General features: G+C 32.5%; 1 pseudogene across 1 annotated transcript; it reads left to right on the top strand.

The window, feature by feature from the left end:
• LOC111315165 (protein PIGMENT DEFECTIVE 338, chloroplastic-like) lies at positions 1-5,551 on the top strand (annotated as a pseudogene). Its single transcript, XR_016330701.1, has 9 exons — positions 1-1,030; positions 1,326-1,401; positions 1,477-1,548; positions 2,702-2,778; positions 2,895-2,992; positions 4,156-4,299; positions 4,350-4,386; positions 4,853-4,891; positions 4,974-5,551. The product of XR_016330701.1 is annotated as a protein PIGMENT DEFECTIVE 338, chloroplastic-like (transcript).
• The last annotated feature ends 3,698 nt before the right edge of the window (positions 5,552-9,249 follow it).

Genomic DNA, 9,249 nt, shown 5'->3' on the forward strand with positions numbered 1-9,249 from the left:
AAATGCCCAATTATCGAAATATGGGCCTATTAAAGGCTGAAACAGCAATTCAAAATCCTACCATGCGGAAGTGAGAAAAAAAGGAACCAAAAACATCAAAACTCGAAAGTCCAAAAACAGAGAGAGAGAGCTCGTGAGGTAGAGAGGTGCAAGCAGGATAAGGAAGATGCAAACCCTGCTTCAACCCTGTAAGTTTTTGTCGTTTATCAACTCTTCAAGTCTATATTTGGCTTTTAATGGTGCCCCAAAATGCCGATGTTCTGTTAAAAGAACTCCGTCTTGTTACTCCTTTACCACTACTGGGACACCGAAAGCTTTGTCTTTTTTAAGGAAATTTACGTTTTTGAGACTTACCCACATCTTATTTTGCTCTCAAAATGATCCTTTTGATGAATTTTCAAGTACCAAGTTGCCTGAAAGGCTTGAAAATGGTAGTAGAATTGTAGAGAATGAGGGGCTGAGACTGCTTACTAAGCCTAGTCCAGTACCTGTGAATAATGGTTTTGCCTCGGATGTTGATAAAGAATCTGAGAAACCTGATAAAGATGAGGCTTTAGAGCCTTTTTTGAAAGTCTTTAGGCCTAGCGAATCATTAGAATTAAAAGGAGGAGGGGGTGAATTAGGAGTTTCTGAGGAGAAAAGTGATGAAGTTAAGAAGATTGGTGTTGAATACTATGAGCCAAAACCTGGTGACTTAGTGGTTGGTGTTGTAGTTTCTGGTAATGAGAATAAGCTTAATGTGAATGTTGGGGCTGACATGTTGGGTACAACGTTAAAAAAAGAGGTGCTGCCTTTATATGATAAAGAGATGGAATATTTGACTTGTGATTTGAAAGATAAAGCTGAGGAATTTATGGTTTATGGGAAGATGGGAATTGATAAGGATGATGATGAGATGAGTGGGGGACCAGTGCCTGGAAGACCAGTGGTTGAGACTGGAACTGTTGGTTCTTGGAAGGACACTTAGCGGTCTGCCTTTGCTCTCAACTAGACGGCTCTTCAGGAGAATTGCTTGGCATCGAGTGAGGCAGGTTCTTTTCTCATTTTTTGCTTTTCTTAGCAGTAAATTTGGTCATTTTTGCAGTTATACTTTGAGATGCTCAATGACTTCGTAGTTGCTCAATGAAATATATTTATCCTTGTATTTTGAAAATTTGAAGTTCTAAGACAATACTAGCTCTTACACATAAACAAGAATGGGAATCTCTTGATAATTAATCTACTTGTTATTCCAATTTGTTAACTGCAAAAGATTAGCATCCTGTCAACCTTAAAGAGTCTCCAATTGTTGAACTCAACTAATGATTTAATCTGAATTTTGGCCGGATAAAACGACTCAATGAAGCTATAGAGGTTAAATTTACAGAGTGGAATACAGGTGGTCTACTGACAAGAATTGAGGTTCGTGTGTCCCATTTCTGTTATGTACATCTGCATGATATCAATTTGAAACACTTTTCAGACATGGTCTTGCAGGGTTTGTGAGCTTTCCTTCCAAAAGCTGAGTTGATGAATACAGTAAACAACTTCTCTAAGTTGAAAGAATATGTAAGTTTCTTGTCATGGAAATTTCAGTAACTGAGTTCTGTTTCTGTTTTGTGTAATGACTTACCGTCATGCATCAATTGGCATTTGGCCTAACTTCAGTAAAAGAGCATTTTGTAAGTTTAAAACCATCTATTGATGGACGTTGTGACAATAATATCTAGACTAGACTTGGCGATTTGTGTATTCATTTTGTGTAAAATTTTGAAATTTATATGTTCGTGTTGTGGTTTACTCGAAAATTGCATGTAATAATTCATGTCAATACAAAAACATGAATTACACTTTTTTTGTTTTGTTAAATCTATGTATAGTTATTGTTAAAATTTTAAACAATGTCACCTTTGTATCTTTTTTTTTTTTGTATCGTATTTATTTTGTGTCACCATGTTGTGTTTTAAATTTCTAGGTCTAATCTAGACTTAATAGGTTAGTTGAACTATATGCATTTAGGTAGTGCATCTCATTATGGAATATGCATTTATCATTTGAAATTTTCTTTGTATGATTGTATGTTGGAGTTTTGGGGAATAATGTCATGGAAGGAATATTGTTCTTCGTGGAAATGAGGATATTTGAAGGCCCAATGCATGTTTGTATTTGGTGCTGGACTGTTGGTTTAGTAACTTGTCAGTGCATGGTTTTGTTCTGGGCGAAAATAAAAGAAGTATTGCATGTATTACAAAATCCCTCTGAATGCATGACCTATGGTTTGCCTCTATATATTTATGAAATGGCATGTCTTCTCTTACCCCCTTGGCCCTTGATCATGTTCATTTTAGCTTTCTTCCTTCTTATAGTTTCCATGACATGAGAAAAACCGCCTAGTTATGCTAGTGGCATTCCTAAATCAGTATTCTGTTGAGAACATTCTTTGAAGAGAATGATTTGAATTGATAAGGTTTATGATCTATGAAGAAATGCATTAGAAATTGAAGAATTAGAGGAAAAAAATTTGAAATTTGGAGTTTTGGCCTTTAAAATAGTGCTGAATTAAAAAAAAATTTATTGGTAAATGAGATAGTAGTAAAAAGAAGAGAAGCATCATGGAGGTAAGAAGGAAATAATTAGACAATTGGATATATGTCTGTTCTATCTGAGGTTCTTTCTCTGATTCTATGCTTCTGAAGACATCTTTGTTTCATTTATGTTGTAGGTGGGCTGCAGAATGTATGTGAAAGATACTCTAATTAATGAGGCTAACAGTCATTTAATACTGAGAGGGAAGCTTGGGTTAGTGGCTATATCCTCTCTGTTTCTCATTCTCTTTCTTTTGAAGATGCCACTGGGTTTCTATCACTTTATTTTAAAAAATAGGGGCCTGCTGATGTTACTGTACAATGTTGCAGGCAATGCTGCACCTTCGAGATGGAACACTTTTAGAAGGAATTGTTGTGAAAATTTTACCATATGGAGCTCAAGTAAGAATAGGGGATTCCAATAGAAGGTTAGTAGAAAACTACATTTTATTCTTTTCATCCTAATATCAAGTCTAACACAAATGCATTTCGTTTGTGCTGTTATTATTGTGTCATGTAAAGGTAAAGTCATCAACAACATAAAAATTAATGAAATAGTATGAGAACTTTCTGATAATGTTTTGATTAAAGATTCTTGTTTAAAGAAGTAAAAAAGAAAGGGGTGGTATAAGAGAACTGAAATTGGGAGGCAGCAAGCAGGGGAAGAGGGATATCGAATGGGGAATGGATAAAAATAAATGAATGTTAAGTGTTCGTTCACATTTTGAACCCCTTCTTTAGATTTTATTTAACGTGATGATTAATTGAGGGTGAGAGAAAATGACTAAAGCAGAGAAGATTGAGGAAATGCAGCATGAATCATGTTTGGCATGCTCTATGGCGCTCACTTTATTTCCAATTGCATTTATTGGAAATTTAGAAGTGGCTTTTCTTACATAACATTTAGCTAAAAAAGTTAATTCTGATAGGCATACCGTAAAGGCTTAATGACAAATTCATTGTCTCAAATATATAACAAGGGTGTTTGAAAGAAAGAAAATTTGGTGAAAAGAAAAGTTATCTGTATGTATTTCTTGATGGCCCAAACTTCATTTACCCTGTTTTTAGAGGTAAAGGCGTTAGGCCTGAGGCATTTGTCTTGTTGAGGCAATGCATTGGCCCCAAAGCATTAGGCATAAGTTTGTTGAGCATTATTTTTGGATTTAAAAGCTATTGTAAAAATAGTAATATTTGATAAATAATGTTTAGCATTAAAAGGAAAATATGAAAAAAAATTTTAAACATCCAGGTCAAATGCCTCCTGCACTCTACCTTGGCTCAATTTTATTGTGCCAAGCCTTGAGGCATAGCCTGATGTGCACATAGAAAATGCCTTTTACAATGCTGATATTACACCACATTGCTCATCATAGTTATAAAATATATTTGGAAGCCTCTCTTTTCATTTTTTGGTTACGAGGAACCCTCCTCATTAGACTCTAATTGACTACTTCCTTTTACATCTTAGTAATTTATATGCTACTCAATTTATTTGAGTAGTATGTGCATATTTATTTGTTTTATGTGTCAAGTTTTAACATTTTCTTGTGCCATTGTCATAAATTATGCTGAATTTTCTACTGTGTTGCAGTGGGTTGCTCCATATTTCAAATATGAGTAAAAACCGAATTACTTCTGTTGCTGAATTGCTTAAAGAGGGGGAGAAGATCAAGGTTCTTGTTGTGAAGTCATTCTTTCCTGACAAAATATCTCTCAGGTGGTTGAGGACTGTGTTGTGATCTTTGCATTTTCTAACTTTTAAATTTTATTTCTTTGGAACTACAGTGCAGTTTCTCTTCTGTTAGACTTATTTGATGCAATTGTGAATTAATGAAATTCCTTGCACAAGATGGAAAATTACTTGCGAAGTGGCATATTTAAGGATGCAACAAATTGTTTGCACTTACAATGGCTTGTAACCAAGTTTTATACCATGCCATAAGTCCAGAAAAAAATTAACTAAAGTTTTCTGGTCATATCTTGCTACATTCAGACATCATCATTTATTCTAAGCAGATTTCTATGTTCTCTGGAGAATATTTCCTTTTAAATCTCTCAATTGATGGTCTAGTTGTTTGATTTTTCATGTCTTTACATTTCCCTCTCCTACATATTGGAAGTTTGATAATGTTGTTAAACACTAAATCCTGCACGTGAAAATGTTGTTTGATGTTTGGAAATTTGAGCTGGTGAAAGAGGGTAAAATAAAGCAGTATACATGCATGCATATTTAAACTTATATCTGTTAGAAGTTTATAAATGCTAATATAATTTTTCTCATGTATTAGCTTGAAAGTGAGCCTGGCCTCTTTATGTCAAACAAAGAGGTAAAGATTTCAATCTGTTTCATGAGGAACGTATGGTGTGATTTAAGTTAGCCACAATAATTGCTAATTTATTTTATCACAGAGGGTATTTTCTGAGGCTGAAGAGATGGCAAAGAAGTACAGGCAAAATCTACCTGAAGTTTCCACTCCTTGTAATATAGAACCTCCTCCAACTGATGATTACCTTTTGACAATGAAGAAAGTCTGTATGCAAATTGGAAGTGGTTCAAATTTGAAAGAGAGAACAAATCAAGTTGATTTTTATGGTTGCACTGGCAGAATATGAACTTGAAAAAGGGAGGACCTGAGTCTTACCGTCCCAGCGCTTGTGAAATCTACATCATGATCTCTTTTGCATGGAAGAAAGGTGAGCGTCTTTGGCCATTCTGTTGGAACTAGAGAAATCTTTTCTGGCCCGCATTCTATTTCAGATCACCAATGCAAAATCAGCTTGAAAGGAAAACGAAATGGAAGTATCACTGCATCAACATGATCTCTGTTCAAAAGTTAATTGGCTTGCATTACAAGTGAAGATTACTAAAGAAAATGTCTTTGTTTAAGTGCTTCATTGACCAAATTACTCAAAGTTATACTGTATTGGAAGGGAATGCATAGGCTTGCATAATCAAATGAAATGCTTGACAGCATATTTTGGCCTTACCTATTCTTTGCAGGGGTGTGATAAAGTGAACTTTGGTTAATCTATGGGGTGGAAAATAATCACAGAAGCAAGAAAAACCTGAGAAAAGGTTTACCTGTGAGTATGGCATAAGCTGTAGAAACTTAGATAGCCAAAGGTCCAAAACCAGCCCAGCAAATCAGTTTACGTCAAGATTTATACTTCTAGGAACCTGGTTCCAAATGTGCTAGTACACATTATTAAGGACAAAGAAGCAATAGAAAATGCAATAAAAGATTAAGATCATAGTACTTATATTAAAAATTGCATGCATTCCTATGTACCAATAAATGACCTATCTCTTTATTATTGTTTTTTGTTTACTGCATTGTTAGCTTGGAAAAAAGTCTACACTGAAAGCAGGATTCCAGAAATATGTCTTTGAAACTCAGTTGCATTTGTTTTAGAATATATAAATTATAAAAGTTACAACCCTTTACCAACCCTGTTTAAGCCTAAACTGGTTGTCTTTAAAATTAATTCTTAAATCTTAAACATTGGCCTCCTCATTTTTTGAGAAGCACCCTCCTTTTGTCTTCTTCATGATTTCTGTTGTTAATAGAGAAATTCTTTTATCTATCATCATTGGAGTTTAAGACTTCACAAGTAATATTAAAATAACACATACCATTAAAATATAATAAACAATTAATTAAAAAATTAAAATATGTATTAATATTTTAATCTTAAACTCAATAATAATGTGTCTTTGCTTTTATATATAATAAAAATTTACTGTTCAATATGTAGAATCTAAGTGAACAACCAAGTTGCTGAAATGCCCTAATTAGATAGGGTTTGGGGCTTTAACATATAATTTTGAACCTTGTATATTAGTAAATGGATCTTTGTACTTTTTGATGGGGAACTGGCTGGAACTCCCCCCACAATATACATATTATAATCATAGGTTATACCAATATAATTATGTTAATTTATAAATTTATCATTCCAATCTAATTTTTTTTTCTATTAATAAAATATTTATCATTCTAATTATATAATTTTGAACCTTGTTTAGTAGTATATATATGTGTGTTATTAAGCATATATCATTTAATTGTTTTTTTATTGACACAATATCTTTCACTTAGCTAAGTAAGAAAATTTTCGGATTACCAACGCATGAATTAATTATCCCTCAACAATACAAAGCCTGGATGCAATTAGAAAAAAAAAAAAACTTATATTTATTATGTAAAAAGCTAGTAAAATGGAATTCAAAATTACTAAAAAGATTTGGATAAATTTTCTATTACTATTCATTGAATGATTAGGTGATGAACTATTATTTTATTAAGGAGAGATCAATATACACATTTTTTTAATTATTGATTTTAATAAATATAAAAGATAAGATTAAATTATTTTTTTAAATTTGTCATTCTCATCTCTTAGACTTATTAAAATTAATAGTTTAAAAAATATAAAAAAATGTAAATTTTTTTTGTGTAACTTAATCCTTTTCCTTATTATTATTATTATTATTATTATTATTATTATTATTATTATTACTATCATCTCATTTTTTTTATAAGAAAATTACAACATAAAATAAAAAAATTTATAGTTATTAAAATTTAAACTTTTGAAATTTTTTTAAAAATTTTTGTTAAATTAAGAGTATCTTTTTTTCTGTAAAAAAAAATTCGAGAGTATATAAATTATTCTGATTCTTAAATTAATGTAAAATATGTCATACTTGACATCTTAAAATAAATGATTATAAATTGTGCATTTAAGATGACTCTAACTAATGATTACCGAAGACTTTGAACCCAAAATTTTTTTTATAAAAAAAAAATTTAATCAATTAAATTAATTATTTATTAATTAAAATATCTTATTCTCTAACTCTAAGCATTCACGATGGACGAGGGTGGACGAGGGAGGAGATGAGTGAAACCTAGACAATACCTTGCTAGGAATTGGGCTTGTGATGGATATTCGACCCCAATTATTATCTCTTTTGACTTCAAAGATCCATTAACAAGTACAGTAACTAGGGCTTTGGGGTGATGGATATAAAAAAAAAAAATTGATCGAGCATCCAAACAAATGTATTAAAGTGACTGTAATTATAAAAATACCCATGAAACTTTAACTTCACGGGGGTATAAAAGCGTCATTACACTCCAAATTAACCTCTTATCCGCTTCAAAATCTTTAATGTGGGATTATGTCTCAAAAACCCTAATAAAAAACTTATTTGAAACCAGTGCCCAAATTTATTTAACAAAATCCCATTTCTCTCTCTCATGTGATCCTTCACAAATTTCTCTTACCCCACTCCCAAAACAAACCCACCACTCTTTCCTCGGTAATCAAATCAACCTTACCTTACTTAATTTCACCCCCACAGTAAAAAAAAAGAAAAAAACCCCTTTTTACTTTTTTTTGGTCCTTTACAAAACTTTCCCTCGCAGGCATTTGTCAGATTCTCCAGTGGAGTTTCCTCCATTTGCACGCCCTTGAGCCATAAGCTGACGCTCAAGGACATAGTTTAAGTGGATGCTAATGTTAAACAGTGTATAGTTTAAGTGAGAAGAAGACATGGAAATTGGTTTGCCTGATCTTTAACCCTTTTGCCTTTCACATTCTCCTAAGCTGCCTCACCTCCTTTTGTCGTCAAGGCCTTGTATTCCCTCATCCCTAGGCATTATTTCTGCCCTTTCCTCCCCACCCCATTGGATATGACCCTCATACTCTTTGATTCTATCTCCATTTTCCCCAATATTAACATTACTATCGTCGAACTAGAATTTACCTGTTTTAATTAGAAGGGTAATCCAGTTGAATTGAATTCATTTATTTATATTTTTATCATTGTCAAGTTTGAATTCGATGAATTCAAAAATTAGAAGTTTGAGGTTCAATTAAAAATTTATTAAATTTTATTTTCATATTTAAAATCTCAATTTATAATTTAATTAAATTACTCAAATTAACTTGATAAGTTTCATAAAATTATAAATATTAATATTAAATATTATATTTTTATTGTTTATTTATATATACATATATTAGTAAGTTTAATTAAATTTTAAAACTTCTTAAATTAAATATTAAATTATTCAAATTCAACTGCTTTCCAATAATTCAAATTTGAAGTCAATAATAAACTAATGAAACTCAAATTTTTTAAAATCAATCCTAATACCTTACTATTAATTTGACTCATTTACCCTCGATTTCAGTCTTGTTGAAGTTTATTCATGGATGGATGTTGAAAAGGGTAATTTGGTCCCCATGATGCAAAGAGGTCAACAGTAGTGTTGCCCCCAACCGGACTATAATAGCTTCAATTAATTACCGTTGAATTGATAATTTATAAGGGGTTGGGGTGGTATCGGGCAATTAAAATTAGCTGTGGCGCCGAAATCGCTTTATAAAATAAGCATTGGCATTTAAATGCCAGGGGAAATGGAGCCTTTCAAAGTCTAGACTCTACGTAACAAACAAAGCAAGGCAACAAACTCCTTCAAAAACTCAAAGCTAATTATATATCAGCTCAGCCAGCCTCCACCACCCTTTAACTGTGACCCCACCACTCACGGTATATGCCCTGGCAGACCTTGGCCTTAATTAAAAAGCTTCTCACCGCCACCACCGCCTTTCATAGCTTTTCCTTTGTCTTTGGTGGCACCACCTGAAGGAGGGGACCCCTCTTTGTCTGTGT

This window comes from Durio zibethinus, chromosome 20 (assembly GCF_047325235.1).
Source record: "Durio zibethinus cultivar Kanyao isolate XHJ-2024 chromosome 20, ASM4732523v1, whole genome shotgun sequence".
Lineage (NCBI taxonomy): Eukaryota > Viridiplantae > Streptophyta > Magnoliopsida > Malvales > Malvaceae > Durio > Durio zibethinus.